Source organism: Hoplias malabaricus, chromosome X2 (genome assembly GCF_029633855.1).
Source record: "Hoplias malabaricus isolate fHopMal1 chromosome X2, fHopMal1.hap1, whole genome shotgun sequence".
Lineage (NCBI taxonomy): Eukaryota > Metazoa > Chordata > Actinopteri > Characiformes > Erythrinidae > Hoplias > Hoplias malabaricus.
The window spans coordinates 24,947,858-24,960,462 of NC_089819.1; the positions used below are offsets into that span (position 1 = coordinate 24,947,858).

Below are 12,605 nucleotides of genomic sequence, written 5' to 3' on the forward strand. Positions count from 1 at the left end.
CATGCGAGAGAGTGCGCGTGTGAGAGAGTGTGCGTGTGAGAGTGAGTGTGAGTGAGTGCGTGCGGGAGAGAGTGCATGCGTGAGTGTGTGTTTGAGAGAGAGAGAGTGTGCGTGTGTGTGCGTGTGTGAGAGAGAGTGCGTGTGTGAGAGAGAGTGCGTGTGTGAGAGAGTGTGTGCGTGAGTGAGAGTGTGAGTTAGTGAGAGTGTGAGTGAGAGAGTGCGTATGAGAGTGTGTGTGCGCGCGTGAGAGTGTGCGTGTGAGAGTGTGCGCGAGAGAGTGCATGTGTGTGCGAGAGAGTGCATGTGTGCGTGTGTGAGTGTGCGTGTGTGAGTGTGTGTGCGTGTGTGAGTGTGTGTGCGTGTGAGAGGGAGTGTGTGCGCGTGTGAGAGGGAGTGTGTGTGTGTGTGTGCGTGTGTAAGAGAGAGAGTGTGCGTGTGTGAGAGTGTGCGTGTGTGAGAGTGTGCGTGTGTGAGAGTGTGCGTGAGTGAGTGTGCGTGTGCGTGAGTGAGTGTGAGAGTGTGTGTGCGTGTGTGAGAGTGTGTGTGCGTGAGAGAGAGTGTGTTTGAGAGAGAGAAAGAGAGTGTGTGTGAGAGTGTGAGAGAGAGAGTGCATGTGTGTGAGAGAGTGTGCGTGCGTGAGTGCGTGTGTGAGAGAGAGTGCGTGTGAGTGAGAGTGTGAGTGAGAGAGTGCGTATGAGAGTGTGTGTGCGCGCGTGAGAGTGTGCGCGTGAGAGTGTGCGCGCGCGTGAGAGTGTGTGCGAGAGTGCATGTGTGTGCGAGAGTGCATGTGTGCGTGTGAGAGTGTGTGTGCGCGAGTGTGTGTGAGTGTGTGTGCGTGTGAGAGGGAGTGTGTGTGTGCGTGTGAGAGGGAGTGTGTGTGTGCGTGTGAGAGGGAGTGTGTGTGTGCGTGTGAGAGGGAGTGTGTGTGTGCGTGTGAGAGGGAGTGTGTGTGTGTGTGAGAGGGAGTGTGTGTGTGTGTGCGTGTGTGAGAGTGTGCGTGTGTGAGAGAGTGTGTGCGTGAGAGAGTGTGCGTGTGCGAGAGTGTGTGTGAGAGTGAGTGTGCGTGTGTGAGAGTGAGTGTGCGTGTGTGAGTGTGCGTGTGTGTGTGCGCGTGAGTGTGTGTGTGCGTGAGAGAGAGTGTGTTTGAGAGAGAGAAAGAGAGTGTGTGTGAGAGTGTGAGAGAGAGAGTGCGTGTGTGTGAGAGAGTGTGCGTGTGAGAGTGCGTGTGTGAGCGTGCGCGTGTGAGAATGTGTGTGAGAGTGTGTGCGCGCGTGTGAGAGAGAGTGTGTGCGTGTGTGAGAGTGTGCGTGTGTGAGAGTGTGCATGTGTGAGAGTGTGCGTGTGAGTGAGAGTGTGCGCGTGTGAGTGAGAGTGTGCGCGTGTGAGTGAGAGTGTGCGCGTGTGTGTGAGTGAGTGCGTGTGTGAGTGAGTGAGTGAGAGTGAGTGTGTTTGAGAGAGTGTGTGTTTGAGAGAGAGAGAGAGAGTGTGTGTGTGAGAGAGTGTGCGTGAGAGAGTGTGTGTGTGTGAGAGAGAGTGTTTGTGTGTGAGACTTGTTCAGTTGCAAATAGCGCAGCACAAATATATTTAGCTTTAATTTCGTTGTCATTACCGCAGTTCCATGTCACTAACATTAACCCTTGTTTGTTCACTTTTTTCCCTTTCCAATCTCGCTTTTGTTGTGGTGTCCATATGTTCTTTTAAAACCATGTCAAAAAATGTAGACACACATTTTTCCAACAGCATTTAAAGATGTAATGATGAAAGAATGTAGTGGATCAGACTCAGCAGTAGCTACATCCTGTGTCACTGATGAAGGACTAGAGGACGAGCGACACACACTGTGCAGCGACAGATGAGCTACTGTCTCTGACTTTACATCTACAAGGTGGACCAACGAGGGAGGAGTGTCTCACAGAGTGGACAGAGAGTGGACACAGGGGTTAAAAACTCCAGCAGCACTGCTGTGTCTGATCCACTCTACACCAGCACAACACACACTAACACACCACCACCACGTCAGTGCAGTTCTGAGAATGATCCACCACCAAATTCATACTTGCTCTATGTGAGGGGGGGCGGGGGTGTTGAAGAACGGGGTTGAGAGGGGGCAACCAAAGTATGCAGAGCAACAGAGGGACCCCAGTGTGTAATTTGCTCTTGGGGAGGGGGGTCCATGTTGAAGATTGGTGGTGAGGGGGGCAACCAAAGTATGCAGAGCAACAGAGGGACCTCAGTCTGTAATTGCAGACCCACTGGTCAGTGGAGCCGAGAGAATGGACAGAGTGTGGAGACAGGAAGGTGGTTTCTCTGCTCTCCAGAGGAGGTCTTCTGATTATTTTTCTGCATCCTATTCTAGGAAAATGACCATTTTCCGAGATTTCCAGTGTTTCTGGCGGTGCGATTTTGATCGACTCTCCTTCTGTTTTCATTTAACAGAAGTTCCCATGTTTGGCCACAATCTGCAACTGCTGTAAACTTCTGACTGGAGCATGAATGACATCCTGCAGTAAAGATCTTACTCAGCAAGCTTGGTTGTTAGTTTACACAGTGTGAGACCACCCAGCTCCTCAGCATTAAACATTAGCTCTTTTGAGGGTGAAGAGCCGAAATGCTTTCCCATGTGTTCAGTTCGTAATCGGCGAGCGGTCGACCGCGTCCGAGGTCTCTTCAGCCGGAAACGGACGTTTCTGGACCTTTGTTTTCTCGCCCACAGAAACCCCGGGTTTATGCTGAGTACAGTGGTCATCTTCGTGAGAAGTCTTCATTGAAGTTGTTGATGCGTTCTTCCTCCTCTTAACGTCGCAGCAATAAAATCGGGACGAGCGAGAACCCCGGCCGAACCCGAACCAGGCGGGAATTGGAAGCATCGAGGTCGTAGTGCACGCCTCACCCCAGTATGTGTGGCGCACAAACGTATCTGTCCGCCTCTTTTGGCCATAGTCCTAACACATACCGTGTGTGTTTGTATGTGCGCGAGTGTGTCCATGTGTGTGTTCACGCTTCGAGATGCTCCTTGAGGGCTTATTAACATACAAATGGAATTCTGTACTTGAAAAGCACCTGTGCCGTGATTGCAAATGAGGAACGGAGCGGAGGAGAGTGGGGGAAGGGAGGGAGAGAATGGCTCTCATATTCATCGGGCCTCTCTCTCTCGCTCTCTCCTTCCTTCCTTACGGAGGTTATTTTTGAAACAGTTTGTCTGTTTAAGAATTCCCATCTAGGCCCATCGAATTCGGCGGCTAATTGGCTTTTTGAAGTTGTCAAGACGTCCCATGCTTCAAATCCCCAAGTCAAAGCGCCGGCTCCTCCGTTTAATTGCCCGATAGATTTGAAACTTCTTAAAGCGTTTTGAACTTTCTCAACAAAGGCCGAACGGGGCTTTCTAGTATTGGACTTTTTTTTATGAATGCGATTACAGTTGTAATGCGGTTCGTTTTGGGCGTGCCTTCCGTAACTTCACGCTTACTTTTCGGCAACTTTCCCTCGGGTCTGGGTTTGCGTACTCACGCCTTGGAGAAGCCTCCGGGAATTTCTTTTGTGAGATTTCTTCAGGTTCCACTTTTTAATAAAACTTTAATTACTGGCGTAAACGTATAATCAAACTTTGATTATGCTGTTATTTGTTAACAGTTGGCGGCACGGTGGCGCAGCAGGTTAGTGTCGCAGTCACACAGCTCCAGGGGCCTGGAAGTTGTGGGTTCGATTCCCACTCCGGGTGACTGTCTGTGAGGAGTGTGGTGTGTTCTCCCTGTGTCTGCGTGGGTTTCCTCCGGGTGACTGTCTGTGAGGAGTGTGGTGTGTTCTCCCTGTGTCTGCGTGGGTTTCCTCTGGGTGACTGTCTGTGAGGAGTGTGGTGTGTTCTCCCTGTGTCTGCGTGGGTTTCCTCCGGGTGACTGTCTGTGAGGAGTGTGGTGTGTTCTCCCTGTGTCTGTGTGGGTTTCCTCCGGGTGACTGTCTGTGAGGAGTGTGGTGTGTTCTCTGTGTGTCTGTGTGGGTTTCCTCCTGGTGCTCCGGTTTCCTCCCACAGTCCAAAAACACACGTTGGTAGGTGGATTGGCGACTCAAAAAGTGTCTGTAGGTGTGAGTGTGTGTCTGTGTTGCCCTGTGAAGGACTGGCGCCCCCTCCAGGCTGAATTGGATAAGGGTTACAGATAATGAGATAATAATGGTTACCGTGCACACTTTACCTGGGTCGTGCCATCAGTGATTAATCCATTGCCGCAACCTGTGATCGGGGCTATAACTGGGCCACAGATGATAATAATGATAGGAGATGCACTGATCATTTTAGATTTTTACGTTTTGACTCTACAGGGGACGTATGATGATGAAATCCCATGATCAGTGCATGTGACTTGAGCTCAGAAACCCACACACTGTGAAACAAGACCACCCAGTCGCTTTTCTGTGAGCTGCCCAAGTCAGAACACACGGGATAAAACGAGTCGTTCTGATTCTGCTCCGCTTCTGACGTCAAGTGCGGAGACGTGAGTTGGCCTGCCTCCTCATCTGAGTGTGTCCAATCACAGCGCTGGACCTGCCTGCGTGTGGCAGTGCAAAGACGAGGTTAAAAACAGCAAAACGAACACTGAGTAAAAACGGAGAAGAAAGAGGACAGAGCGAAAACGACTAAAATTCTGCTCCCACTTTTTATTAACAGACATTTTATTAAGACACTGGAACTGTGTTGCCCTTTTAATGCTTAGTTTCTATCAATTTATTATACATTTAGATGACAGGAGGTCACACAGAGGGCGACACACCCTCTCCCCATCACGCAGTGTAGGCATCTGTTGGGTAAAGAAAAGCTAGGCGCTCCTTGACCCCGGTATTCGATGTCTGGTTTGAGAAGAAAATAAAAACAGGAAAATGCACTGTATGTGTGTTTTCTGGGGCTCATTTTCTCCCCTCTCAGAGTTCACAAGCTCAGCAGGACGGCTCTGGAACCATACTCCAGACAGAACTCCACATCATCTCTCACTCCGATCTGCCTCTGCTGTGGATAAACCATGACGCTGTCCGTTTATCTCCAGCTCCGATGCTGAACCCCAGCGTCTAGACGTGAGCGAGTTCGCTCTGGACGACTGTGCTGCGTTAAATCACTGTTCTTTGGGGATGCCACTCAGTTTAGGAGCGGATTGCCTGCTGTGTGGATGTAGCCTTTGTGTTCTCCTCCAAGCGTGTTGAGCTCCAGTTGGAGTTGGAGGCAGCTGCCTCCACATCCTCTGCTCAACAACAGTGTGTCACTGGGGGGATCTTGGCTAACACTGTAAATATATCAGTGCTGTAAATATATCGTTTGTTATTTTACAATGTCTTTTTCAAGGCAACCTTGTGTCTATAAATAAAAAATAAATCAAATTTATTTTATTATTTCTGTTTTAAAAATGTTGATTGTGTGGGTTTCCTCGGAGCGCTGCAGTTCCCTCCCACAGTCGTAGGTAGGTGATTGGCTACTCAACATGTCCGTAGGTGTGAGTGTGTGTCTGACGCCCCCTCCAGGGTGTGTTCCCGCCTTGCGCCCAATGATTCCGGCTCGGCTCCGGACCCACCGAGACAGTGAAAGAATGATGTTGATTCCCATTTTTACTTCATAGACTCAAACCTGCTTTAGCTGTTGATTCCACCCTCTTCCTGAGGTCTGTTTGTTTGGCTGGTGGTCTCTAACTCACCTTCCATTTTATTCCTTCTCCTCTCTCTCTTTTAGCTTCGCAGACACGGTCAGGTGCGAGGAACCAGCGCTGCTGACGACTGAATGAACGCCATAAAGAAGCATTCCAAGCTCGACTGACCGCCACCGCCCGCAACTTCAGAAGAGAAGAGACGCTGAGGATTGGCCTTTCATCGACAACCTTCACCCAATATCAACACACAGCTTAGAGTGTGTGCTACCCCGCCCACACCAGCCCACCCCACTCGCTTTCTCTCTGTGTCCACTGAATAACCCAAGCCTTTCTCCCCACTGCCTTCGTCACACGAGCCTTTCCACAGAAAACCGTTTGAGGTTTGCCTGTGAAAGAACAAACTTTCCAAGGTAAACAACTCCCCGCTTTCTTTTTCTCTTCTCGGTATGTGTTTTCTGATATCGCTTGACAGTCAATAAACACACACCAAGCTTTCAATAACAACACAGCCCATAATTAAGTTACGAAACATTCCTGAAACGTGTTAATTAATGAGTAAAGTGTGTGTCATGTAAAAACTTGAAAGAATCAGCTCGCCTCCTGCATAAGGCTTTCGTAACAGCACACAGCAGTAGGCCACAGGATGAAGGCCACTCTCGGAGCGGTCGAGTGGTGGGAGACGGGCAGCGAGTGAACGGCCGGTTCTGGAAGTTCATGATGGAAGTGGGAGACACGGTCAGCAGAAGGAACTGAGCATCTTTAACACGAGCCAAACTGTGCTGGTCCTAATGTTTTGATCTGGATGGCTTTCCACAACTCTCACGGGGTGGTGAAGGGGTTTGTACCTGCCCGAGGCACCGAGAACAATCCCCTGTCACGGTCTGCAGTTTGTAAACACTGACCAAAACATTATGAACATCACAGTGGATCATAATTTCTCCTGCTTCCAACATCAGCTTCAAGAACTGACTGTTCACTCACTGCCAGATGGAGCCCACTCCCCTGTTGTAAACGTGGTGAGGTACAGTCTGCTCTGACCATGGCTTTATACACAGTCTCTGCTTGATATTTAAGTTAGTGATGTTTTACACTCATTATTCATTACATGTCTGTAGTAAGAGCACAAATAAGTCTAAGAAATACTTTGTGTGTGACGTAGAACTGTAATTAAATATTCAAACACACTCCAGCTCTTCTGTCAGTTTGCGGAGCCTACTGTTTTATTAGAAACAACTTATTTAACTCAAACAAAGGAAAACTTGCGCTATGTTCACCATCGCTAACATCGACGTCTCCATCTTTAATTCGTCTGAACCAAACCTCACACATACTTTTGGATACAATGTTAAGTGTAATAATAAAAATAGAGATTATTGAAGAGTTGGGTGCTGCATTCGTTCTGAGCTCCATCAGGAAAAAACTGCAAAAGACTGTGATGGATTTGTTCTGTTCTTGAGGATAATACTGTGTCCAAAAGTATGTAAGGTTTGTTTGGTGGCAACAAACAACCCCGTGATGGGCAGCACGGTCGCGCAACAGGTTAGTGTCGCAGTCACACAGCTCCAGGGGCTTGGAGGTTGTGGGTTCGATTCCCGCTCCGGGTGACTGTCTGTGAGGAGTGTGGTGTGTTCTCTCTGTGTCTGTGTGGGTTTCCTCCGGGTGACTGTCTGTGAGCAGTGTGGTGTGTTCTCCCTGTGTCTGCGGGGGTTTCCTCCGGGTGGCTGTCTTTGAGGAGTGTGGTGTGTTCTCCCTGAGTCTGCGGGGGTTTCCTCCGGGTGACTGTCTGTGAGGAGTGTGGTGTGTTCTCTCTGAGTCTGCGGGGGTTTCCTCCGGGTGACTGTCTGTGAGGAGTGTGGTGTGTTCTCCCTGTGTCTGCGGGGGTTTCCTCCGGGTGACTGTCTGTGAGGAGTGTGGTGTGTTCTCCCTGTGTCTGCGTGGGTTTCCTCCGGGTGCTCCAGTTTCCTCCCACAGTTCCCAAAACACGTTGGTAGGTGGATTGGCAACTCAAAAGTGTCCGTAGGTGTGAGTGAATAAGTGTGTGTGTGTGTTGCCCTGTGAAGGACTGGCGCTCCCTCCAGGGTGTATTCCCGCCTTGCGCCCAGTGATTCCAGGTAGGCTCCGGACCCACCGCGACCCTGAACTGGATAAGGGTCACAGACAACGCAAAAGTTAACGTAAAATGACAAAAGAGTTGGAGAATGCTTGTTTGAATTTTTCACGTTACACAAAAATGCTTTAAAACTCAGCAGGTGTTTCCGTATCGCTGTGTAATTACACTGGAGTGTTTCTGAATGTGCTGTGAATGCTCTGTGTGTGTAATCGCTGTAAAGCCTTGTCAGGGTTTGTGTCGTTCCAAACTGAGAGAACTCAATCCTCCTCTTCATCACGACCAAACCTTCTGCTTTTACCCTTTTACCCTCTTCTTTTCTTCTCCTCTCTCAGTCGAAGCTGTTTTTCCCTTCCTGGTTTTTTTTTTTGTGTGTGTGTGTGTGTGTCTTCAGTTTTCCCTCCGAGGCAGGGTTGATCCTGACTCCGCTCCTGTCCTTTCCTGCCTCCGTGGCCTTAACCGAGAGATAATCCTCTACCCAACGACATCCAGAGAACATACCCTTCAATAATAAACACTTTAGCTTCAAAGCGCGCGCACACACACACACACACTCCCAGGTGTGAATGCCTATGTGGTGACGGGTCTTTTATGAGTGCTACAGGGGCAAATCTGCACAAGTTGTATCTGTTACGGCTTTGTTATTATGTTTTACTCGACTTCACGCACGTGCCTTTTCTGAGAGAGTAGCTTCCAATGCCATGGTCTCTGTTCTTAAGGCTGCAAAAACATTTCATGACGACGGACACACAGCTTTATAAAGGCTTACGCCAATAAGGGTCAGTTGCTTAAACACTTTCTAGGATGAAACTGACCAAAGCAGCTTCTATGACCACGGACACTCATCAAAATAAGCCTTCACAGATGTTAAAGGAACGTTGTGTAACATTTTTACTTTAAAACAACAGCTTCAAAATCATTGTGAAGCTTCGCTGAGCTGTAATAGGGAGATTAGTGCTACTCTGGGCTCAGCACTGCAGAAATTGCACTGTGTAGCATTTGGTTAAGGGTGTGATGCCACCCTTCTCTTCCTCCCTTCTTGATTTCAGGAGAGTGATGTAAAAATAAAGTATATTCTACGTCTGTAGAGACACTAAAACACCCACTCGTTAAAAAATAATTACACTAGGGGGAGCACAGGAGCAAAAATCCAAAATCTTATGTAGTGTTCCTTTTAAAGTTGTAGAGTATAATTCATTTTTACAGCACTCTCCTGAAACCAAGGAGGAGGTAGAGGGAGAGAGAGAGGGGGGTGGTGTCCTACCCTTCACCAAATGTTACATAGTGCAGTTTCTGCAGTGTTGAGCCCAGAGTGGAAGTGACAGCTCAGTCAGGCATCACAGTGATTTTGAGGCTGTTATTTATATATTTCTTTAAATAAAAATATTACATAGTGTTCCTTTAAACCTAAACAAGTGTCCAAGGTCAGGACATATTATGGCTTCTTGTGACCACTGCCTCTTGTTGGATTAAGCCTTCAGTTGTCATGAAAGGTGGGGGTCTTACTGGTGTCTGGTCACCCAGGGCAGTGGGGTTACTGAAATGTTCTGACCAGCGATGCTGCTATACAAACCACAGACTGTTCATGTCCTCTGCACTAGCTCCTGACCCTTCGTCTCACTTGGACAGACGCCTCTTTACTGTCCTAGTGTCTCTGATGTGCTACAGAATATTCTAGACCTATTTTAGACCAGTCCGTTTCTGTGTGCAAGCCAAAACATTATAACCACCTATCTGCACTACAGTACACTGCTGGACCTCCAGACCCAGAGATTCCCAGCAGAACTCAGCCCAGAGCTTCACACTCCCTCCACCAACAACAGCGCATCGAGCAGGTGGTTATAATGTTCTGGCTCTACTTTCATGATCAATGACAATCGGCTGCCGCTGTTCGGTGATGAGTTCTGATCGCAGACACATCTCCAGGCCGTCCCAGTGGTACTGGATGGAGCGCCATCACTCCAGAGAACACGGTTCCACCGTTCCCCTGCTCCACAGACCAGAGTCAGTGGTCCTAGCTGTTAGCTAACGCTGAGCTGATGTATGGGCCTTGTCCTTTTTACACAGTCACGTCCTCCTGAGGCCTTCTGATCTCAGCCTCGTCCTCTGTTAGCTTCGTCTTCATAGAAAACGTGGAACATGTTTGTTTTTGGGTGGTGGAATGTCTTTGGCGGACTACGAGTAATGTGTTTGTACGGAACTCCTGAGGGACAGAGGGATCGAATGCTCAGGGCACACAGTGTCTTTGATGCAAAGCTCTGAACAGCACCCCCTTGTAAAGCAGTCAATAACTGTGAGTATGTTTTAGCACCTTGGTGAGTGAGTTTATTTTTAGTTATCATACTCACTCACTCATGGTTAGCCTAAATTTCACCACAAGGTGGCACCAAATAGTTACGTTTAGGAACTGCTCCACTAGGGGGTGCTAATCAGTGCTTGGCATCACAGACACTGTGTGTCCTGGTTTGTAATTGATGCACTTTTCTTCATGTGCTAACATCCAGTCCCAGTATTTACAAGTTCTCATTTCTTGAGATAATAGTTTCATGAATTTTGCTTATGTTTGTGGCCACGGTTGGATAATTAATTCCCACAAGTAGATATCATTTACCAACATTTTCCTCAGGTTGTGCGCACACGTTGTTTAAAGCGTGCAGACTTTTTTTTTTGTACGTGTTTTTGTTTTTAATAACGAAAACAAGCTGGAAGTTGTGGGAATGAATTAAGGAAGAATGCACCCATGATTAAAGGAAACAGGACAAGGTGAATCCCTGTCCTTTCAGGACCTCCATATGTTTAAGAGAAAACTGCAATAATAAAAGTCCCTGTGCGTTTCAGCTTAGCGTTATATCACGACTCAGGGGCAGTACGCAGCAGAGTCTCTGATGCAGTGTCAGGATTCCTTTTATTCTGTGTTCATTAGGTTTTATCGGTCAAATCTGAGGCTTTAATCTGCTGTAATTTCTCTTATGTATTTACCTTTCCATAGATAAATCTTTATAAAATTAAAGTCAGGTGTCATTATGCATCATAATGTGTTCATAAGAATCTTGTAGACAAGTGCCTTATTGTGCTATCAATTGGACAGGGTTTATACACACACACACACACACACACACACACACATTTCTAAAGTCTTATGGACACAGGAACCACAGGCGCATGTGCCCTATGCCGTAACCGTCCTGTGACGAGGACCGAACTGATGGCGGCTGGAGTTTACAGTGAGTCTGGGTTCACGAGACTATGTTTAGTTCCAGTTTCACTCTCGTTCACTTCATTGAGAAGAGTTTAAAGAGTGTTGAAAATATTCGACTACAGAAGTCAGCGTTTACTCCTGCATCTAATACTGGAACTGATAGAAATATATTTTCATGAATTATGGCTTTACTATTAATATCTTTTGATGTTTTGCTTCAATTATTACAAATTTATAAAATGTTAAATGACGACTTAACTACCGTACACCTTCCTTCTCCAAGGTTTGAGCTCATTCTTGGAGTGCCCTCTTCATTCGTAAACTTTTCCGAGTTGTTTATCTTAATAATGACTTTATTCTTGCAATCAAATTTTTTTAAGTGTCTCTAAAGGAGACTAAAGCCTGGATTATACTTCTGCGTAGATCCATGTAAATATCTGCTTTGTGAAGGAAATCGTGTGTGTCACTTGCAGAGACTCGCAGATGCTGCCCCCTAGTGCACGAGTTCATGTTGAAGTATGGCGGCCGATACCCAAGTGAACACTGGTCACGAGACATCTACGTGGATCTGTTCAGAAGTGTAAACCAGTGGTTGTGAGGTGGTCTTTGGTACTGTACGGAAAATGTGTCTGGTGTTGAAGCAGTGCGATCACTAGGAACTGAAGCATTGCTTTTCCACTGTTACATTTGGTTTCTGTTCTAAACTGTTACATGCAAAACCTGATAAAGGAGCAGTGAGACGTTTTTTTACCTCAGAGGTTACAACCGAGTAGCTTTGTAGTCGGAGGGAATTTATTCTGTTTATTCTCCATAGAGCAGGTCGTGATACAGGGTCACTACAGAAACTCATCCAGGCCACTAGGAGTCAGTATAGCGGCTGTTCTGTATCAGTGGAGGAAATGACTGACTGCTCCTTTAAGCGACTTGATACTGTTTGAACACAAAGGCAAATCCGCAGCCTCACTATCGACTGTTATAATCATCGTTATGATTTCTCACACCTTCTGTTAATGACCCTTAAAGTCTTGTGTGCCTTAAAGTGTGCTCCAAAGTGTCTTTTGTAATGATCAACGGCAGGGGATCTGCTTGTGAATGTATGCTTGTTTTTCTTCTGCTGCAAAGAGAGACATTAATTTCCAATAAATTTCAATCCAATACAAACACTGAGTGATGGTTTATTTTATTATTTTTTTATCCTCTCTCTCTTCTGAAAGGACATGAAGGTCATAACGACTTATACTTCTGCATTAACAAGACACAGAGCCTGTGCCATAGTCTACGCAGGAGCCCTACAATGTTGTGAGCGTTTATACTTGTTTGTGCCGCCCTGCAGTTACACTGCCACACCACTAGGGGCTGTACCTCAAACGCCTTCCTCTGCACTGTGTAGTCCACAATGTAGCGATGTACAGGGTGGGACATTTATATGGATACACCTTAATAAAATGGGAATGGTAGGTGATATTAACTTCCTGTTTGTGGCGCATTAGTTTATGGGAGGGGGGAAACTTCTCAAGATGGGTGGTGACCAAGGCGGCCATTTTGAAGTTCGTTTTGGATCCAACTTTTGTTTTTTCAATGGGAAGAGGGTCATGTGACACATCAAACTTATTGGGAATTTGTGTGATTGGTTTTAACATAACTTTATTCGTTCATGAGTTATTTATGAGTTTCT

At 47.1% G+C, this 12,605-nt stretch overlaps 1 protein-coding gene across 1 annotated transcript in view; it reads left to right on the forward strand.

Moving 5' to 3' along the window:
* LOC136676656 (phosphatidylinositol transfer protein beta isoform) overlaps positions 1-12,078 on the forward strand; it is a 39,445-nt gene extending 27,367 nt beyond the window's left edge. Inside the window, exon 12 of the mRNA XM_066653799.1 lies at positions 5,708-12,078. The gene's annotated coding sequence lies outside the window, so the exon portion shown is untranslated. The remainder of the gene's footprint in view (positions 1-5,707) is intronic.
* Positions 12,079-12,605: the final 527 nt, after the last annotated feature.